Below are 21991 nucleotides of genomic sequence, written 5' to 3'. Positions count from 1 at the left end.
AACAATAACCATAATCACACATTTTAAATTTCAACTACTTTGTTGATTATTGTCCTCCCAAACTCTAATTTTATTTTTATTTAAAAAAGAATGAAGTTTAGTCTCTCATAAAAATTACACAATCCAAATTAGTCTTTAAAAAAAAAAAGACTATGTTGTAAATTCAATGTCCATAACGAAGTATAAAATAAGGAAAGAATAAAGAACAAGGAAGAAGAACACAAGAATTGATTATAACTACTATTCTTTTACTTTCTCTTAGAAAACAAGATTACAAGTTTACAAGAATAACAAATAACCTCTCTCACCCTAAATTAGGATTTGCAGTGTGCAATGGTGAGAGACTAGTATGCTATTTATAATAAAACCTAACATACTAACTAATGGGCTTTTTCCACAAGGCCTATTACACAAGCTAACTTAATAAATAAGCTAACTTAACAAATTAGGGTTTAAACACTAAAACCTAATTTAACATGCTAACAACCCTAGCATCTTCGACACCAGCATGTGAACAACATTTGACTTCATGCTTAATCCTGTTGAACCAAGAAGCTACCCTTCAACCATACTAGAGTTCGATCTAATATCTCACAAATCTCCACCTTGGACCTAACTCTACAACATCAAGGGAACAAATTAGCTTTCTTCATGCAGCTTTATCAACTGCATACAGTGGAAAAATTTGCAACTTAGCAATGTCTTGGTGACCATATCAGCAACATTGTCCTCAGTCGAAACCTTCAGCACTTGTACTTCTTCACGCTCGATTACCTCTCTGACGAAATGCAGCATCACATCAATGTAGGTTGAATTCTTCGACAGGTGTATTGCATTTTGACTATCACATTTAACAGTGACACCTTCACCTTGGAGTTTCAGCTCCTTCGCAAAATCTTCAAGCCACAATGCTTCTTTCACAGCTTCAGTTAGGGTAATATACTCCGCTTAAGTTAGGGTAATATACTCCGCTTCAGTGGTTGATAGAGCAACAACCTTCTGAAGTGTTGCTTTCCAACTAATTGTTGTGCCAAAGATAGAGAAAACATATCTAGAAATAGACTTTCTATAATCCATATAGCCTGCATAATCGGAGTTGAAATATCCTTCGATTACTACTTTAATATCTTCAACCAAGGCTCCACCATAAATTAGGACCCTATTCAGAGACTCATTTATGTACCTTAGAATCCACTTCAATGCTTGCCAGTGAACCTTTCCAGGATTCTCCATGTACCTGCTTACAAGACTTACTACATATGCTATGTCGGGTCTAGTATAGACCATAGCATACATCAAAGAACATAATATATTAGCATATGAGATGCTATTCATATAAGCTCTTTCGACATCAGTTCTGGGACACTGATCAATATTCAGCTTGAATTGAGGGTTTGTTGGAGTCACAATAGGCTTTGAATTCGAAATACCAAACTTCTCGAGAATCTTCCGTAGGTATGCTTCTTCAGATAAGCATAATTTCGACTGCTTTCTATCTCTTCGAATGTCAATTCCAAGAATCCTGGATGCAGCTCCCAAATCCTTCATATCAAACTCCTTATTGAGTTCATCCTTCACCCTCTTTACATCTTCAACGTTGTTGCTTGATATGAGAATATCATCCACATAAAGCAACAAAATAACAAATGAATTACCAGGTCGAAATCTGAAGTAAACACAGTGGTCGAACTGGCTTCTAACGAAACTTATGCGTGCCATGAACTTGTCGAATCTCCTATTCCACTATCCAGGAGATTGTTTTAGCCCATATAAAGATCTCTTTAGCTTGCACACATAATCTTCCTTCCCTTTTTCGACATACCCTTCAGGATGGTTTCATCTAGATCACCATACAAGAACGCAGTCTTCACATCCATCTGTTCCAGTTTAAGATCGAACTGTGTCACCATAGCAAGCAACATTCGAATGGATCTATGCTTCACAACAGGAGAAAACGCATCATTGAAGTCGACACCTTCTTTCTGAGTGAAACCCCTTACGACCAACCTTTCCTTGTATCTTTTCGACGCTACTCCTTCGATTTCTTCCTTAACTTTGAAAATCTATTTACAGCTGACTAACCTTGCTCCAGCAGGTTTCTTGATCAATTCCCAGGTGTGATTATCATGAAGTTATTTCATCTCATCATCCATGACCTTCATCCATTCAGTCTTATTTTGAATCCTCATAACTTCCTTATAATCTCTAGGTTCATCATCAAGAACCTCACTGGAAAATATTAATGCAAAAGCTATACGTTCTGCATACCCAAGTCTCTAAAGTGGCTTGATGACTCTTCTCGACCTATCTCTTGCCAATAGGTAGTCATCGAGAGTTTTCTCAACTTCCTCGGCATCTTCTGCTTCTTCTTCGAATTCATCAGGGATATGCAATTCAACATCAACTTGCTCTACCTCAACAGGAATCTCTACCTGTTCCAGCTCTTCTGCACTTTGACCATCATCATCATCACTTTTCTTGAAAGCCATCCCATCTTCATTGAAAACTACATCTCGACTGGTGATACACCTCTTGTGACCTGGCTCTGGGCACCATAGCTTATAAGCTTTGACTCCTTCAGGGTATCCTATGAACATGCATTTTAGAGCTCTAGGTTCGACCTTGTCTTGCCTAATGTGAGCATAAGCTACACAGCCAAATACTCTTAGTCTGTCGAGATCTGGTGGATGTCCTGACCAAACTTCCTCAGGTGTCTTCATATCTAACGCTATCGAAGTTCATCTATTTGTCAGATATGTTGCTGTCGAAACAACCTTAGCCCAAAACACCTTCTTTAATCCAGCACTAGTCAACATGCATCTGACTCTCTCCAAAATAGTTCGATTAAACCTTTTAGCCAAACCATTTTGTTGTGGAGTACCTGCAGTGGTTCTGTGTCTTGCAATTCCAGAGGCAGCACAAAAACTGTCGAACGCCTCATTGCAAAATTCAAGGCCATTATCGGTTCTCAATCTCTTGACCTTCCTGCCAGTCTGATTTTCGACAAGAGTCTTCCAACTTTTGAAATTCTCAAAAGTTTCATCCTTAGTCTTATGGATGAATATCCATAAATTCCTAGAATAATCATCAACTATGGATAGAAAATACCTTGGTTCTGAATGTGATGGACACCTTGCAGGCCCCCAAAGATCATCATGGATGTAATTAAGGGATCCATGTGTTCTTTGTTTGCCTTTGTTTAACTTCACTCTGCAAGATTTTCCAAGTACACAGGGTTCACAAAACTTCAACTTTTCGACTTTGTCTCCACTAAGAAGATTTGGTTTCCCTAATTCGACCAGACCCCTTTCACTGACATGGCCCAATCTCACGTGACAGATTTCTGTCTTCGACAAAGGTTTCGTGGATACAACATTTGTCGAACCACTTACAACTTCAGCCTCAAGGGTATACAAGCCTTATTTCTTCACGCCTCTTAAGACTTCCTTCTACCCCTTCATGAATCTTAGGATACTTTTCTCTCCTTGGAAAACATATCCTTTCTTGTTGTATTCACCAAGAGAAAGCAAATTTCTCTTCAAATCAGCTGGCCGTTTACTGAGATGGAAGTTAAGGATGCTATTTGGTTGTGTGATAGGAACAAAAGTACGATACCAGATGGCTTTTCATTAGAATTCTACAAGAGGTTCTGGACAGTAATTCGTGAGGATCTTTTAAGGCTTTGCAATGATTTTCATGTTAGAGGTTCTCTCGTGAAATCTATCACTCCGTCTTTTCTAACATTGATCCCAAAGAAAAATAATCCTAAAAATTTAGGTGAGTACCGTCCCATTTGTTTGGTGGGAAGTATTTACAAAATCATTGCGAAAGTTTTGGCGGCTAGATTGAAAGGCATTATTGGTATTTTGGTCTCTAACAATCAAACCTCTTTTTTGCTGGGTAGAAACATGTTGAATGGAGTTTTATTGGTGAATGAGATAATAGATTGGTCGAGAAGAAAGAAAAGAAGTTTCTTTTCCTAAAGGTGGATTTCAAAAAGGCATATGATTCCGTTTCTTGGGAATATCTTAGATAGATGTTGAAGAGAATGGGTTTTGGTGAGAGGTTGATGAAATGGATGGAGACTTGTATCTTTATGAGTCATATGTCCGTTTTGGTCAATGGGAGTGCAACAAAGGAATTCAAGGTGCATAAAGGTTTGAGACAAGGCGATCCATTGTCTACATTTCTCATTGTTCTAGATATGGAGGGATTAACAGCTCTTGTGAGAAAATCGGTAGAAGTGGGGGAGTTTAAACCTTTCAAGTATGGTATTGAGAATTATGTGGATATATTACAATTTGCGGACGACATTATAATTCTTGGAGAAGCCTCTTGTGATAATCTTTAGAATATGAAAGTCTTGTTGAGAGGTTTTGAGATAGTTTCGGGCTTGAAAATCAATTTCTCTAAAAGTAATATCCTAGGAGTTAATATAGGGGATTGGATCTTCAACTCGGAAACTTCGTTCCTTTCTTACAAGAAAGGTGATATTCCTTTCAAATTCTTAAGAATGATGGTGGGGGAGAGTCCTAAAAAGAAGAAAGTGTGGTCGGAGGTGATAAATAAAATTAAGGGTAGACTTTCATCTTGGAAAGGAAGGAATATATCTATGGGAGGTAGAGTAACTCTTATTAATGCGGTTTTAAATGCAATACCAATGTTTACTCTATCTTTTTTCAAAGCTCCGAGAAAGGTTATAAATGAGATAAGAAGGCTTCAAAGCAATTTTTATGGAGTGGGAAATTAGATAAAAAGTGTATTCTGTTAGAACAAGATTTGTTCTGATCAATATTCTTAGTTTTGATGATAACAAGGATATGAATTTTGTGTGAGATAATGTGGTACTCTAATACACTGCAATTTCCATTTCAGGAAATATATAAAGAGTATGCACAAATCAGCACTCAGAAGCTTTGTCTTAGAAGGTTCAGCATGCAACATAAGAACATGGTCTGGCAAGACATCAGAAGATGGTCAAGGCAGAATCAGAACATGGGTCTATGGAAGCATCAGAAGAACTTGAGATCAGAAGCAGAAGCACTGAAGTTCTCATGGTATCACGCTCAGAAGCACTTCAAGGTCAGAAGACAAGAAGATGCTGCGCACCAAGCTGTTTGACTCTGATGATATTCAAATATTTTATTCACAAACATCAGATCAGAAGAAAGTACAAGTGGCAGGCTACGCTGACTGACAAAAGGAACGTTGGAAGCTATTAAAGGCAACGTCAGTAGACACAGCGTGAACAAGGCTGAGGTAGTTGACAAAAGCGTGAAACATTAAATGCAATGCTGTACGGAATACGCAAAGCATTAAATGCGCCCAACAGTCATCTTCTCGAACGCCTATAAGTATGAAGTTCTGATGTGAAGCAAGGTGGACGATTTGCTAACAATTAACTTGCTGAAACGCTGTTCAAATTCAAAGCTCAGAAACTTCATCTTCATCAAAGCTCACTACATTGCTGTTGTAATATATTAGTGAGATTAAGCTTAAACGTTAAGAGAAATATCACTGTTGTGATTATAGCTTTTCAGAAGCATTTGTAATACTCTTAGAATTGATTACATTAATTTGTAAGTAACTAGAGTGATCAAGTGTTGATCAGGATACTCTAGGAAGTCTTAGCTTGTGTCTAAGCAGTTGTAATTAGAGTGATCACGTGGTGGTCAGGATACTCTAAGAAAGTCTTAGCTTGTGTCTAAGCATTTGTTCCTGGAGTGATCAGGTTGTGATCAGGATACTCTAGAAGACTTAGTCGCGGACTAAGTGGAAAACCATTGTAATCTGTTGCGATTAGTGGATTAAATCCTCAGGTGAGGTAAATCACTCCGTGGGGGTGGACTGGAGTAGTTTAGTTAACAACGAACCAGGATAAAAATAACTGTGCATATTGTTTTTATCGTTCAAGTTTTTAGACTACACTTATTCAAACCCCCCCTTTCTAAGTGTTTTTCTATCCTTCAATTGGCATCAGAGCGCCGGTTCTAAGGTGCAAGCACTTAACCGTGTTTAGAAAAGATTCAGGAAGAGAAAAACGCTTCAGTAAAAGATGGCTGGTGAATCTCAATCGAATCCAACTGCATCTACATCTGGCTCTGCTGAGCAATACAATGGTAACAATGGTTATACTAGACCACCAATATTCGATGGTGAAAACTTTGAATATTGGAAAGATAAACTGGAAAGTTACTTTCTTGGTCTGGATGCTGATCTATGGGATCTTCTGTTGGATGGTTACAAACATCCTGTTAAAGCTACTGGTGTAAGGCTCACGAGAAGCGAAATGACTGATGATCAAAAGAAAGATTTCAAAAATCATCACAAATGCAGGACTGTTTTGCTGAATGCTATCTCTCATGCTGAGTATGAGAAGATATCTAACAGGGAAACGGCCCATGACATATATGAGTCCTTGAAGATGACTCATGAAGGAAATGCTCAAGTCAAGGAGACCAAAGCTCTTGCACTAATCCAGAAGTATGAAGCCTTCAAGATGGAGGATGATGAAGACATTGAAAAGATGTTTTCAAGATTTCAAACTCTGACTGCTGGATTGAGAGTTCTGGATAAAGGCTACACCAAGGCTGATCATGTAAAGAAGATTATCAGAAGCTTACCCAGAAGATGGGGTCCAATGGTGACTGCATTCAAGATTGCCAAGAATCTGAATGAAGTTTCTCTGGAAGAGATTATCAGTGCCTTAAGAAGCCATGAAATAGAGCTGGACGCAAACGAGCCTCAGAAGAAAGGTAAGTCTATTGCATTAAAATCTAATATTAAAAAATGCACTAACGCTTTTCAGGCTAGAGAAGAAGATCCTGAAGAATCAGAATCTGAAGAAGAAGAAGATGAACTGTCCATGATCTCCAGAAGGGTGAACCAACTCTGGAAGAGCAAGCAAAGGAAGTTCAGAGGCTTCAGAAGTTCAAAGAGATTTGAACGTGGAGAATCTTCTGGTGACAGAAGATCTGACAAGAAGAAGGTTGTCTGCTATGAGTGCAATGAGCCTGGACATTACAAGAACGAGTGTCCAAAACTTCAGAAGGAGAATCCCAAGAAGAAGTTTCATAAGAAGAAAGGTCTTATGGCAACATGGGATGATTCTGAATCAGAATCAGAATCAGACTCTGAAGGAGAGCAGGCCAACTTCACGCTGATGGCTACAGAAGATGATGGATCAGAATCTGCATCAGAATCAGATTCTGAAGAGGTATTTTCTGAACTATCTAGAGAAGAGTTAGTTTCCAGTCTAACAGAGCTTCTTGAATTAAAAGCTCATCTTAGTATCAAATACAAAAAGCTGAAAAAGCAATTTGAATTTGAAACTAAGAAGCTTGAGTTGGAAAATTCTGAATTAAAAGAAAAAGTTTTAAAATTATCCAATAATGTTGGATCTCCTTCTGATTCAGAAAAATCCACTCCCAGTCTGAATCATATTCTGAAAGAATATGATTTAAGTTTCAGGAAGTTCTTATCTAGAAGTATTGGCAGAAGTCAGCTAGCTTCTATGATATATGCTGTGTCTGGGAACAAGAGAGTTGGCATTGGTTATGAGGGTGAAATCCCATACAAGCTTGAATCTGTGGATGATATGAAAATATCATACAAGCCTCTGTATAACCAATTTAAATCTGGCCACTCCCATGATATTAAGCACACATCACATGCACAAAGTTTTCACATAACACACACCAAGAAGCATGTGACACAACCTAAGAAATATCATGGAACTAAGAATAAGAAGTATCATACTGTTCCTCCTGCTAAATATTTTGCTAAACCCAAGTTCAATCAGAACTTGAGGAGAACTAACAAGAAAGGACCCAAGAAAATGTGGGTACCTAAGGAAAAGATTATTCCTATTGCAGATATCCTTGGCTGCAAAGAAGGAAAAGCACAACATGTCATGGTACCTGGACTCTGGATGCTCGCGACACATGACAGGAAGAAGGTCTATGTTCCAAGACCTGGTGCTTAAATCTGCTGGAGAAGTGAAATTCGGAGGAGATCAGAAGGGCAAAATTATTGGCTCAGGAACTATAAAGTCTGGTAACTCTCCTTCTATTTCTAATGTTCTTCTAGTAGATGGATTAGCTCTTAACTTATTGTCCATAAGTCAATTAAGTGACAATGGTTATGACATAATCTTTAATCAAAAGTCTTGCAAGGCTGTAAGTCAGAAGGATGGCTCAATCCTATTTACAGGCAAGAGAAAGAACAACATTTATAAGACAGATCTTCAGGATCTTAAGAATCAGAAGGTGACTTGTCTTATGTCTGTTTCTGAAGAGCAATGGGTCTGGCACAGAAGATTAGGACATGCTAGTTTGAGAAATATTTCTCAGATTAACAAACTAAATCTGGTCAGAGCCCCAATCTGAAATTCAAATCAGATGCTCTTTGTGAAGCATGTCAGAAGGGCAAGTTCTCCAGACCTGCATTCAAGTCTAAGAATGTTGTTTCTTCCTCAAGGCGGTTAGAACTCTTACACATTGATCTGTTTGGCCCAGTCAAAACAGCATCTGTCAGAGGGAAGAAATATGGATTAGTCATCGTTGATTATTATAGCCGCTGGACGTGGGTAAAGTTCTTGAAACACAAGGATGAGTCTCATTCAGTGTTCTTTGAATTCTGCACTCAGATTCAATCTGAGAAAGAGTGTAAAATCATAAAGGTCAGAAGTGATCATGGTGGCGAATTTGAGAACAGATTCTTTGAGGAGTTCTTCAAAGAAAATGGTATTGCCCATGATTTCTCTTGCCCCAGAACTCCACAGCAAAATGGAGTTGTAGAGCGAAAGAATAGGACTCTACAAGAAATGGCCAGAACCATGATCAATGAAACCAATATGGCTAAGCATTTCTGGGCAGAAGCAATTAACACTGCATGCTATATTCAGAATATAATCTCTATCAGACCTATTCTAAATAAGACTCCTTATGAATTGTGGAAGAACAGAAAGCCCAACATTTCATATTTCCATCCTTTTGGATGTGTATGTTTTATTCTGAATACTAAAGATCATCTTGGTAAGTTTGATTCCAAAGCACAAAAATGTTTCCTTCTTGGATATTCTGAACGCTCTAAAGGCTACAGAGTATACAATACTGAAACATTGATTGTAGAAGAATCAATCAATATCAGGTTTGATGATAAGCTTGGTCTTGAAAAACCAAAGCAGTTTGAGAATTTTGCAGATTTTGATATTGATATATCAGAAGTTGAAGAATCAAGAAGCAAAGCTGCAGAAGCTGGCAGTCTCAGAAGCAATGGATCAGAAGATCAAGTTGCTGCATCTTTAGAGAATCTTAGGATTTCTGAAGAACCAACTATCAGAAGATCACCTAGACTTGCCTCAGCTCATTCAGAAGATGTGATCCTTGGAAAGAAAGATGATCCCATCAGAACAAGGGCATTCCTTAAGAACAATGCAGAATGTCAATTAGGTCTTGTTTCTTTGATCGAGCCAACTTCTGTTGATCAAGCTCTAGAAGATCTAGACTGGATAATTGCCATGCAAGAAGAACTAAATCAGTTTACAAGGAATGATGTATGGGACTTGGTTCCTAGACCAAAAGGATTTAACATCATCGGTACTAAGTGGGTTTTCAGAAACAAGCTAAGTGAGAAAGGTGAAGTGGTAAGAAACAAAGCCAGACTGGTTGCTCAGGGTTATAGTCAGCAAGAAGGGATTGATTATACAGAAACCTTTGCACCAGTGGCCAGGTTAGAATCTATTCGTCTATTAATTTCTTTTGCCACTCAACACAACATCACTCTTTATCAGATGGATGTCAAGAGTGCCTTCTTAAATGGTTATATAGATGAAGAAGTTTATGTTCACCAACCTCCTGGTTTTGAAGACTCCATGTCTCCAAATCATGTTTTCAAATTAAAGAAATCATTATACGGATTGAAACAAGCTCCTAGAGCTTGGTATGAACGTTTGAGTTCTTTCCTTCTGGAAAATGATTTCACTAGAGGAAAAGTGGACACTACTCTCTTTTGTAAAACGTTTAAAAAGGATATTTTAATTTGTCAAATATATGTTGATGATATTATCTTTGGAACATCTAATGCTACACTTGGAAAGGAGTTTGCTGAGTCTATGCAGGCTGAATTTGAAATGAGCATGATGGGAGAACTCAAGTATTTCCTTGGGATTCAAATCAACCAAACTTCCGATGGAACCTATGTTCATCAAACGAAGTATGTGAAAGAACTTCTGAAGAAGTTTAATCTTTCTGAAAGCAAAGAAGCCAAAACTCCTATGCATCCAACATGTGTACTGGGTAAGGATGAGGTAAGTAAGAAGGTAGATCAGAAGTTGTACAGAGGTATGATTGGATCTCTTCTATATCTAACTGCTTCTAGACCTGACATTCTCTTTAGTGTTTGTTTGTGTGCTCGATTCCAATAAGATCCAAGAGAATCTCATTTAACAGCGGTTAAGAGAATTCTAAGGTATCTGAAAGGTACTACTAATGTTTGTTTAGTTTGCAGAAGATCTAAAGATTACAACTTAGTAGGATTCTGTGATGCTGACTATGCTGGAGATAGAATAGAAAGAAAGCGCACTTCTGGAAGTTGTCAATTTCTTGGAAGTCATCTGATCTCATGGTACAGCAAGAAGCAAGCTACTATTGCCCTCTCAACAACAGAAGCAGAATATGTTGCTGCTGCTGGTTGTAGCACACAAATGCTCTGGATGAGAAGTCAGCTGGAAGATTATCAGATATATGAGAGTAACATTCCTATTTTCTGTGATAATACTTCTGCTATATGTTTATCTAAGAATCCTATTTTACATTCAAAAGCTAAACATATTGAGATTAAACATCATTTCATAAGGGACTATGTTCAGAAGGGTGTTATATCTTTAAACTTTGTGGATACAGACCATCAATGGGCTGATATCTTTACAAAACCCCTTGCTGAAGATAGGTTTAAGTTCATTCTGAAGAATATCAGTATGGATTTATGCCCAGAATGAGAAGGTGAGAAGATCTTATGTATGAGTATCTTCTGAAATAAAATTGGATTTTTTTTTATAAGAAGTTCTGATTGAACTCAATTAGAAATTGTGATTCAGTTATTACTAACGTTTCATTGTCTAAGTTGATTCAGAATCTCTTTAAAAGCAAAATAGCTGTAACTAGCTATCCAGATGGTAAACACGTGTTCACTATTTCTGGACAAGCGTGCGTGCAGTTGAGGGGACGTCTACTTAGGTAACTGTGCAAATCTCGTCTTTTGTCATTATTATCTCTCCTCACGTCACGTAACATTAAATGCTATCCATCATTTACTCTTTTTCAGTTTTCTTTTTATACTCTTCAAACGTTTCTTTTCCCTCTTATATTTCTCTCACTTTGCATTCAGTTTCTTTTTCGTTCTCTCTCTTTGCATTCATGATGTTCTGGCGCGGATTTTGCGTAGGCTAGGGTCTTAGTCCTTTGGTCTTTGTAGTTTTCTTTCCTTGTTGCATCTGTTTTTCTGCATACATCTTTTGTAATCCTTCTTGTTGAAATCAATGAAAAGTTATTTATGTTTCTTTCCTTTTGTCTCTTGCTTTACATCTGAATCTTTTATGCTTTTTGATGTTATGACAAAAAGGGGGAGAAAATATATGATAAATGATCTGATTAATATTATCAGTTACCGAGTAAAAAGGCTCCACATTTACTAACAGAACTTGCAAAGTTCTATGTTTTTAAGTTGTGTTGTTGCAGGAATCAAAGATTCAAGATCAACATAAGAAGCAACAAAATTAATCAAGCTCTTGGATTCTTGAAGCAAGCTGAGTGCTAGGAAGCTTCAGAATCAGAAGCAAGAAGGAAGAATGATCAGAAATAGCTCTTGGATTCTTGAAGCAAGCTGAGTGCTAGGAAGCTTCAGAATCAGAAGCAAAAAGGAAGAATGATCAGAAATTCTGATAATAGAATATGATCCAAATCATTGTCTATTTGCTCTGATACATTGTCTATTGGATCTGATATATTCTATATGGCTTATATGGCTCTGATACATATTTTGTGTTCTGATACACATTTTATGTTCTAACTCATTCATGCTGACTTTTGTCGTTTAGTTTTGTTCTGTAACATTTCAGGATGTAGAGATGCTCTGATGATGCTCTGGTACATTCAACAATGTTCTGATACAATCTAGCATGAAGTGATGTAAGAAGAAATTCAAAGCTCTGAAGCTATCCGAGGGAAGCAGAAATCAGAAGCTGTGAATTTTCTAAAGATCCAGAAAACTCAAGTTCTGAAGCTGTCCTAAATGGAAGCATGAATCATAAGCTGTGAATGTTCTGAAGATCAAAGAAATTCAAGTTCTGAAGCTGTCCTAAATGGAAGCAGGAATCAGAAGCTGTGAATGTTCTGAAGATCAAAGAAATTCAAGTTCTGAAGCTGTCCTAAATGGAAGCAGGAATCAGAAGTTGTGAGTGTTCTAGGGATCTAAAGAAATTCAAGTTCTGAAGCTGTCCAATGGAAGCAGAAGTCAGAAGCTATGAATTATCAGAAGACAGAAGCTTATGTGATCGTCTCTACCGAAATAATCAGGGAAGTCTTTTATTATTAAAGTTCTTCGAGTATTTATTTCAGGGGGAGATTATTCATCTCAGGGGGAGATTGTTAATCTCAGGGGGAGACATATTCACATGCTTATGCTATAGCTGTGTAATTTGTCTTTAGCCTTCTGCTCTTTCTGATCGCAAATTCATATCATTTATATATGTTTTTGTCATCATCAAAAAGGGGGAGATTGTTAGAACAAGATTTGTTCTGATCAATATTCTTAGTTTTGATGATAACAAGGATATGAATTTTATGTGAGATAATGTGGTACTCTAATACACTGCAATTTCCATTTCAGGAAATATATAAAGAGTATGCACAAATCAGCGCTCAGAAGCTTTGTCTCAGAAGGTTCAGCATGCAACATCAGAACATGGTCTGGCAAGACATCAGAAAATGGTCAAGGCAGAATCAGAACATGGGTCTATGGAAGCATCAGAAGAACTTGAGATCAGAAGCAGAAGCACTGAAGTTCTCATGGTATCACGCTCAGAAGCACTTCAAGGTCAGAAGACAAGAAAATGCTATGCACCAAGCTGTTTGACTCTGATGATATTCAAATATTTTATTCACAAACATCAGATTTGAAGAAAGTACAAGTGGCAGGCTACGCTGACTGACAAAAGGAACGTTGGAAGCTATTAAAGGCAACGTCAGTAGACACAGCGTGAACAAGGCTCGAGGTAGTTGACAAAAGCGTGAAACATTAAATGCAATGCTGTACGGAATACGCAAAGCATTAAATGCGCCCAACGGTCATCTTCTCGAACGCCTATAAATATGAAGTTCTGATGTGAAGCAAGGTGGACGATTTGCTAACAATTAACTTGCTAAAACGCTGTTCAAATTCAAAGCTCAGAAACTTCATCTTCATCAAAGCTCACTACATTGTTGTTGTAATATATTAGTGAGATTAAGCTTAAACGTTAAGAGAAATATCACTGTTGTGATTATAGCTTTTCAGAAGCATTTGTAATACTCTTATAATTGATTACATTAATTTGTAAGTAACTAGAGTGATCAAGTGTTGATCAGGATACTCTAGGAAGTCTTAGCTTGTGTCTAAGCAGTTGTAATTAGAGTGATCACGTGGTGGTCAGGATACTCTAAGAAAGTCTTAGCTTGTGTCTAAGCATTTGTTCCTGGAGTGATCAGGTTGTGATCAGGATACTCTAGAAGACTTAGTCGCGGACTAAGTGGAAAACCATTGTAATCTGTTGCGATTAGTGGATTAAATCCTCAGGTGAGGTAAATCACTCCGTGGGGGTGGACTGGAGTAGTTTAGTTAACAACGAACCAGGATAAAAATAACTGTGCATATTGTTTTTATCGTTCAAGTTTTTAGACTACACTTATTCAAACCCCCCCTTTCTAAGTGTTTTTCTATCCTTCATATTCATGGGGTGAATTAGGAGAAGGTTTGCAAACCAAAAGAGAAGGGTGGTTAGGAGTGAGATATGTAGGGGAGGTGAACAAGGCTCTTCTTTTAAAGTGGAAGTGGAGAATTTTGAAGGAGGATAATGCTATTTGGAGTAGATTTTTATTGTTGAGGTACCATTGTCCAAAATTAAAGGTGCAAGCTCCTAGTGGGGAAATGTGTATAAGTGATGACTCTATTTGGTGGAGGGATATTATTAATAATTATTTAATCGATGAATTTGTTGTTAATGGGTTCTCCGGTTGTTACAGGTGTTGTTGTAAGAATGGAAAAAATATTCTATTTTGGCATAGTTTATGGTTGGGTGATCAATCTCTTCGCGAGTTATTTCTGGAATTGTTTGATATGTCAACCAATAAAAATTAAGCAGTTGCGGATTTGTTGGTTTGGGAAAATGGTGGGCATAAATGGGTGCCAGAATTGTTGTTCCGCCGTAGTGAAGAAACGGCTCCTGCTGCCGCGGCTGTTTTGGTACGCCCAAGATGGTTTCGGTTTTGTGTCGAGTTAGAAAAGGTGTGTCCGAGTGAGTTGGAGGCCGATTGTTTTAAGTGCTGCAGAAATGCGGAAAATGAGTTTTCGGTGGCTAGCATATCCAATATTGTTAATGTTTCTAAATCGTTTGCCTGGGCCCCAAATTTAATTAATTTATTGAAGGTTATGTGGGATCTTAGAATTCCTCATAAGATGAAAGTTTTTGCTTGGAGATTTTTCGTTGAAAGAATTCCTTCTAAAGATCTTTTATTGAAAAGGGGAGGAGTTTCTAACTTGGATAATATGGAATGTGTTTTTCGTGGCACTCATCCAGAGAATTTATCTCATCTTTTTTTTTATTTGTCAAGTGGTGAAAGATATTTGGAAAAGCATGTATGTTTGGCTGGGTATTATGGTTGAGCTCAATTGTGAAGAATTCTTGGATTTTGGTTTAATTCAAGAAAAAGTGAAGAATGTTAATCATAGGATGAAGATCAACACTATTTGGATAACTATTATTTGGAGTATTTGGCTTATGAGGAATGCCATTATCTTTGAGTGGGTTCTTTTTGCTATGATGTAGTTTGTTCCAATATCATCTTCTTATGGATGTCTTATGGATATTCAAAGTTTAGATCTATTTATTATGAATGGTTTAAGCTTCCTTTATCTTGTTCAAACACTTTTTAGTGTGTTTTTTTAAGGGTTGCAGACCTAGTGCGAGCTTTATAATCAATTGCTTATTAAAAAAATAAAACTTCTAAAATATATTAAAAACATATTTAAATTACTTAAAAAATATTTCAATATTATAAAGCGTTATATATGTTTTCAGTCACTATAAAATTACCACTTTTGACTTTTAGTCCCTATAAAAAAATATTGACTTTTAATCCTTATAAAATTACTTTTGCATGTAGTTTTAGTTCCTTTAGAGAAACTAAAACAGTGTGCAAAAATAATTTTATAGAGACTAAAACTCAATATTTTTTTATTGATTAAAAGTCAAAATTTATATATTTATAAGGACCGACCAGATATTTTACCTTATTATAAAATAAAATCATATTAATTGATTGTGACCAGATATTTTACCTTATTATAAAATAAAATCATATTAATTGATTGTTTAAAAAATTGTCACCGTCATATGAAGGCACACTAGGATACATACGACAAAAACACATACATAAGAGTGTGAAAATAAAGCACGAAAATCAACGCTTAAACATAAGCAAACCACCTACGAAATTGTATTATAAATTAGCATGTGGTGAGTATGTTGTGAAATGAAGTAGTAAGAGAAATGGGTTCTAACAAATGTTCCCTAATTTGGTTTGTTCTGTTTTTGTGTATCATCAGTTTTTCAACTATTGCTGTTGCTTCTGAAGTGTATGCAAGCAAGTAATCCTGAAGCACACATTCCTTTCCATTTGTGTACTTGCATTAATTAATTATGTCATGCAGTTATGTATAAATTAATTTAATAAACGAAACAAGTGTTGTGTTTATTTATTATTTTGTAGATTCAGATGAAATTGGTGAGAATAGAAAATTACTTGGCGGATGCCGGACGGGAAGAATTGGTAATGAAGTTGGTGAAGTGCGCGAATCAAAGGCTAGTAGTCCTCGCTGCCACAATTTTCATCAGACATGAGTACATGACTGTGTTTTGTAACACAATCATGAGTGAAGAACAGAATTAAAACACATACTATTTATGTAATTCGTGTTAGCATATATTATTTATAATTTATGTTGGTTTTTATTTGTAATTTTTGTTATCGTCTAGATTACTTACGTATTAATATATTTTGTCATTTAAATATTTTTATAATTCAATAATATTTCGTCTATATTTATTAAAAAAAAAGCCAAATTGAAATGTCTCATGTGCATCGCCGCAGTCAGCATATATATGATTTATAATTTATAAACACAGAGTAATTGTACTACTATATATATGTCTATTTAATCTTAACCCTCGAATTTTGCTTTTTGTACCGTAAAGACTTAAATATAAACCAAACATAAATGCTTTAAATAGATCACACACTTCCATTGTATAGCATTAGCGACATTAATTCAACAACGATAGCGTGAATGTTTAATTTAAGAAGTAATATTATAAACATTTAAGATTAAACTTACCATGTTATTTTTAATAAATAAGCTATTTACTCTATATTGGTTAATAAATAAACTTACCATTCTCATCAAGAATTGAGTATTGGATGGATCTTTCAAACTCATCTTGAAACTTCTGAAAAGGAAAACGTGTGAGAACACTTTGAGTTTGCTTTTGTAATGGTGACATCAACTTCATATTTGATCCTTTGCACTTTTCTAACATTATATCAAGCTCTTCTTTTTGCTTAATATCATCAATTGCTATATCAACCTGAAAATAATTTATAATTTTTTAATACAATAATTCAGAAACAATTAGTATTAATATAGTTAAAAATATGCCATACCTGCTTTGCAAAGTCAGTTAAACTTGTGTGGGAATTGATGAATCTCTTAATGAATGCGTTAATACTCTCTGATCTTTCAGTGGTTGTCATTCCACCAAAGAAATATTCACGAAGATAAGCGAGTGCCCAATACTTTCTAATCTCAAACAATCCTTTCACATGTTTATTTGTCTGCAAGTTATACTTAGAAACAACTTTTGGCCATTGATACTCAAATTCTTCACATGTCTTCAATTTATACAATACATAAAAATCAGAACACCATTTTACATATTTGTCTCGAAGTATAGCATTAAACCAAGAACTAAACTTGAAAGTTATGTGCCATATACAGAAACTATGCTTTGTTGATGACATTTCTTTTGAGATTGCTTCTTTCATCCATGGATCTTGGTCGGTTAATATAGTCCTCGGTGACTTCTTCATCAAATTTATAAAAGTCTATAAAAAAGGATCAAATAAACAAATTGAATAAAAGGGATTAAATAATCAAATAAACAATCTTCAATAAATAATTACCTTCATTAACCAACGAAATGCAGACATTGTTTCATTCCGTAAAAGTGCGCATCCAAAAAGTATAGTCTTTCCATGGTTATTCATACCCACAAAAATTCCAAACGGCATTTCATAAGAATTTACCTTGTATGTAGTATCAAATACAACAACATCATCATATTTTTTGTACCAATCAAAGCAAGAAGCAGAGGACCAAAAAATATGTTCTAGCCTTTTCTCTTCATCAAGTGTATAAGAATATTGAAACTTTGAGCAACTCTTTTTTGCATTCTCACAATAATTTAGAAGATCCACAACATCACTTCCTTCAACTTTTTTATTGGCTTTCAAAAAAGATTGCGAATGTCCTTTTCAATAAATGGAAAATATCCATGCTTCACATTTTTCTCTAACTCTAAGATACGCATTATTTGTCTAACAGTAAGCCCACCTTCTTTTAATAAGAAAATGCGATCGTAATCATTTTCAGAGATAGTTCGATAAGAAGGTAAAAAACGCACCTCTGATTGAGTTAGTAAACCATGATTGTGTTCAACAACAAATGCTGTAACTCGCCACTCACTTGGAAATATATCTTGAGACTTTTGTAGTTTAATTCGTAAATGAGCTTTACATTCACACTTTGCTGATTCTCTTTTTCTCTGTTCTTTTGATGGTTCAATGTTTTTCGAGGAAACTCTACCTTCACGATGACAAAAAAATCACGCCGACTAATAATTCCATCCTTTTGTTTTATAAACCTGTTTACGGTGATTTCCGGTAAACAACCGCTAGTCTTCCAAACTATAATAAATATGATTTGGTTACTCGCAGGATCGACTAGATTGATCCTAGGACATAGTCAAACGAAAGGTTTATTGATATGATTGGGTTCATACCTGTTTGTTTTGATTTCGAGAAATTTATGTTCAAATGACTAATCATTCGAGATAATGCTGGTTATATGAGTTAGTGCAACTTCGACGCATAAATCGTAATAAGAAAGCATGTAAATTGCGGGAATGTAAATTGCAAGAATATAAATTGCAGGAAAGTAATGTGCATAAAATCAAATGACTTCGAAAGTAAAAGTTAAACAAGGAAAGTAAATTGCAGGAAACAAAAAGATATTTGATAAAAGTAAATACACATGTATTCAAATTGGTGGTGTCATACGTACATTTCTCAGCGAACTCTTTCTCTTAACACTTGATACTTGAGCGATATGTGAGTGATTTGTACAAAATGAACACACGAAATCCTATCATTAAGACTCCTATTTATACTAAATTCGACCCTAACGGTCATACAATAATCTAATGCCACGTTATCCATGAGAACTCTGGGGATGCCATCTGTCTATGTGCAGTTTATAGAAACCGTTTCGCAATTCAAACCTTCCCGCTCAAGTTCTTTTCGACATGTGGCTATATAGTTATATTCGAAAATGTCACGGAAACACATTAAGCTTCAGTACTTTATGTAATTTTCCGCGAAATGTCTAAGTCTTGGTTAAGGTACCTCCCGTGTTAGCGTCGATACTTCTCTCCTTCGCTTCAACTTAGACTTTTTCTTAAAGCATAGCCATCAGTAGCCATTCTTTTAAAATCTTCGAAGATGGTCATCAGAAACCATCACTCTTCGAACTTAAACCTTCAAAGATCAACTTCTTAAACGAAATCTCCAGCTAACAAATTGCCCCCAATAAATGCCTGTTTCAACAAACGAGAGAAATGGGCGTTTCTTGCCATGATGGGATTTCGTTTTGCTTTCTTAGAGTCCCGAGATTAATAATTGACGTCATAATCAATTATGACTCTATTTCCAAAACGTCTTGTCGCTTTCAAAAACGTCTCCTCAACAGTTACATTCCCACGTCTTGACCTTACTTTTATGATCATTACTCCTATATCCTAGGAATAGAGTTGGTGACTATTCGACCGCCGTTGGATTAAATCAATACTTGCCGCGTGTCCTTTAGTTTTTACCCAAAAGATTTAAAAGGGTTTCCGTTAAACCTTTAAATACTTAGCCTCTTCCTCTCTTTTCCATTTAGTTCTATTCCTTCAAACTCTTTTCAGAAAAGGCCGTACTTATTTGCCTCTAAACTTCTTCCCCAAATTAAACATCCTTCAATGGCGTCTTCTTCAAATGTTCTCCAACCAGTTCTGAAGCTTCAGAAACCTATGCAAATGGGGAACCAAGAATACGTACCAAATCCAAATACTGCGGAGGAACGCGCCATTTACGCTTCTCAGGTAATCATCCCTTTTGAACTTTCTGGAAAAACTTATGCTTTCATGGGCCCGTTACCAGGAGAAAATAGTTCATCAAATAAATTATTTCCTGCGTATTATAAGACTAGGCCTCTGGTTAGCAAGATTCAAATAGACGATGAAGGTAATCCTGTCTTAGAGGATTCTAACCCTGCAGAAGGGGCTTCGACTGCGCCTCCCGTAGCTTTAGAGAAAATTAGGTTAGATTACGTAACCAATTTTGTGAAGGTTTTTAGGTCAATCCCTTTAGCAAAAGATCCTGAACTGTACTATTCTTGGTTAGCCAAAGTGGAGAAACAAAAGGCTTCTTTCTGGCAAGAGTTAGGGATTTACGACCTAATTCAATTGTCCAAGACTGGTTTAGAATATAACCAAACTATGTTAGTAGCATCAGTCCATTTTTGGGACGCTTCTCATAATACCTTTCACCTTCCATGTGGAATGATTACTCCAACCCTTTTTGATGTAGCTGCCATCACAGGGCTTCGACCGACTGGCGAAACCTTTGATCCTAATGTCTTGGATGTTGATACCATCAACTTCAACGAAGCTATAGTTACTTATACTGCTTTCATCCAGCAATATCATGATCAGGCAAATGCCACAGTCTCTGACGTAGAGCATATTGCTTTCCTGGCATTATGGCTTTCGAGGTGTGTTTTCTGCTCCAGGTCCATACAAGTAGCGAAAAGATATCTTTGCATGGCTAATCAGTTACATGATGGTAAGAAACTGAACTTGAGCCAATTGATTCTAGGATTTCTTTACGAAAACCTTGGTGAAGCTGTAGATCTTGTAAAGAATTACACAACAGGATCTCTCCTTTTCGCTGGTCCCTTCTGGTTATTACAACTGTGGCTTAATGCCACCTTCGAAGCTCACCTCCCATTCCGGGGCGTCGTCAACGAAGAAGTTCCAGAGATCAAAAATCGATCTGTCGAAGGGACTAGATTGGCCTTGTTAACCCCGAAAGAAGAAACTGGGAAACTTCGTGAACATTTCTTAGCATATGTAATGATGTTTGCTAAACGTTACCAGTTCAGTTCTTCAATGGCTCCATTTGTACGAAGAGCTGTAGGTCCTAAATGGTTTACTCGAGAGTTTTCTGCAACATCTCCGGACCATCAAACTGAATCTTTGGCTATTTGGGAAGCTTTTCTTACCCCGAGGTTATTCTATTGAAGGATAGAAAAACACTTAGAAAGGGGGGGTTTGAATAAGTGTAGTCTAAAAACTTGAACGATAAAAACAATATGCACAGTTATTTTTATCCTGGTTCGTTGTTAACTAAACTACTTCAGTCTACTCCCACGGAGTGATTTACCTCACCTGAGGATTTAATCCACTAATCGCAACAGATTACAATGGTTTTCCACTTAGTCCGCGACTAAGTCTTCTAGAGTATCCTGATCACAACCTGATCACTCCAGGAACAAATGCTTAGACACAAGCTAATACTTTCTTAGAGTATCCTGACCACCACGTGATCACTCTAATTACAACTGCTTAGACATAAGCTAAGACTTCCTAGAGTATCCTGATCAACACTTGATCACTCTAGTTACTAACAAATTAATGTAATCAATTCTAAGAGTATTACAAATGCTTCTGAAAAGCTATAATCACAACAGTGATATTTCTCTTAACGTTTAAGCTTAATCTCACTAATATATTACAACAGCAATGTAGTGAGCTTTGATGAAGATGAAGTTTCTGAGCTTTGAGTTTGAACAGCGTTTCAGCAAGTCTTTCAGAATTGGTTCTTTCAAAATCGTCAACCTTGCTTCTCATCAGAACTTCATATTTATAGGCGTTTGAGAAGATGACCGTTAGGTGCATTTAATGCTTTGCGTGTTCCGTACAACATTGCATTTAATGTTTCACGCTTTTATCAACTACCTCGAGCCTTGTTCACGCTGTGTCTACTGACGTTGCCTTTAATAGCTTCCAACGTTCCTTTTGTCAGACAGCGTAGCCTGCCACCTGTACTTTCTTCTGATCTGATGTTTGTGAATAAAATATTTGAATATCATCAGAGTCAAACAGCTTGGTGCATAGCATCTTCTTGTCTTCTGACCTTGAAGTGCTTCTGAGCGTGATACCATGAGAACTTCAGTGCTTCTGCTTCTGATCTCAAGTTCTTCTGATGCTTTCATAGACCCATGTTCTGATTCTGCCTTGACCATCTTCTGATGTCTTGCCAGACCATGTTCTGATGTTGCATGCTGAACCTTCTGAGAC

At 36.5% G+C, this 21991-nt stretch overlaps 1 pseudogene; it reads right to left on the bottom strand.

The window, feature by feature from the left end:
* Positions 1–16476: 16476 nt before the first annotated feature.
* Positions 16477–20186, bottom strand: LOC131604589 (protein FAR1-RELATED SEQUENCE 11-like; annotated as a pseudogene).
* Between the last annotated feature and the right edge of the window lie 1805 nt (positions 20187–21991).

This window comes from Vicia villosa, linkage group LG5 (genome assembly GCF_029867415.1).
Source record: "Vicia villosa cultivar HV-30 ecotype Madison, WI linkage group LG5, Vvil1.0, whole genome shotgun sequence".
NCBI lineage: Eukaryota > Viridiplantae > Streptophyta > Magnoliopsida > Fabales > Fabaceae > Vicia > Vicia villosa.
This window is presented reverse-complemented; position numbering and strand designations above follow the sequence as displayed.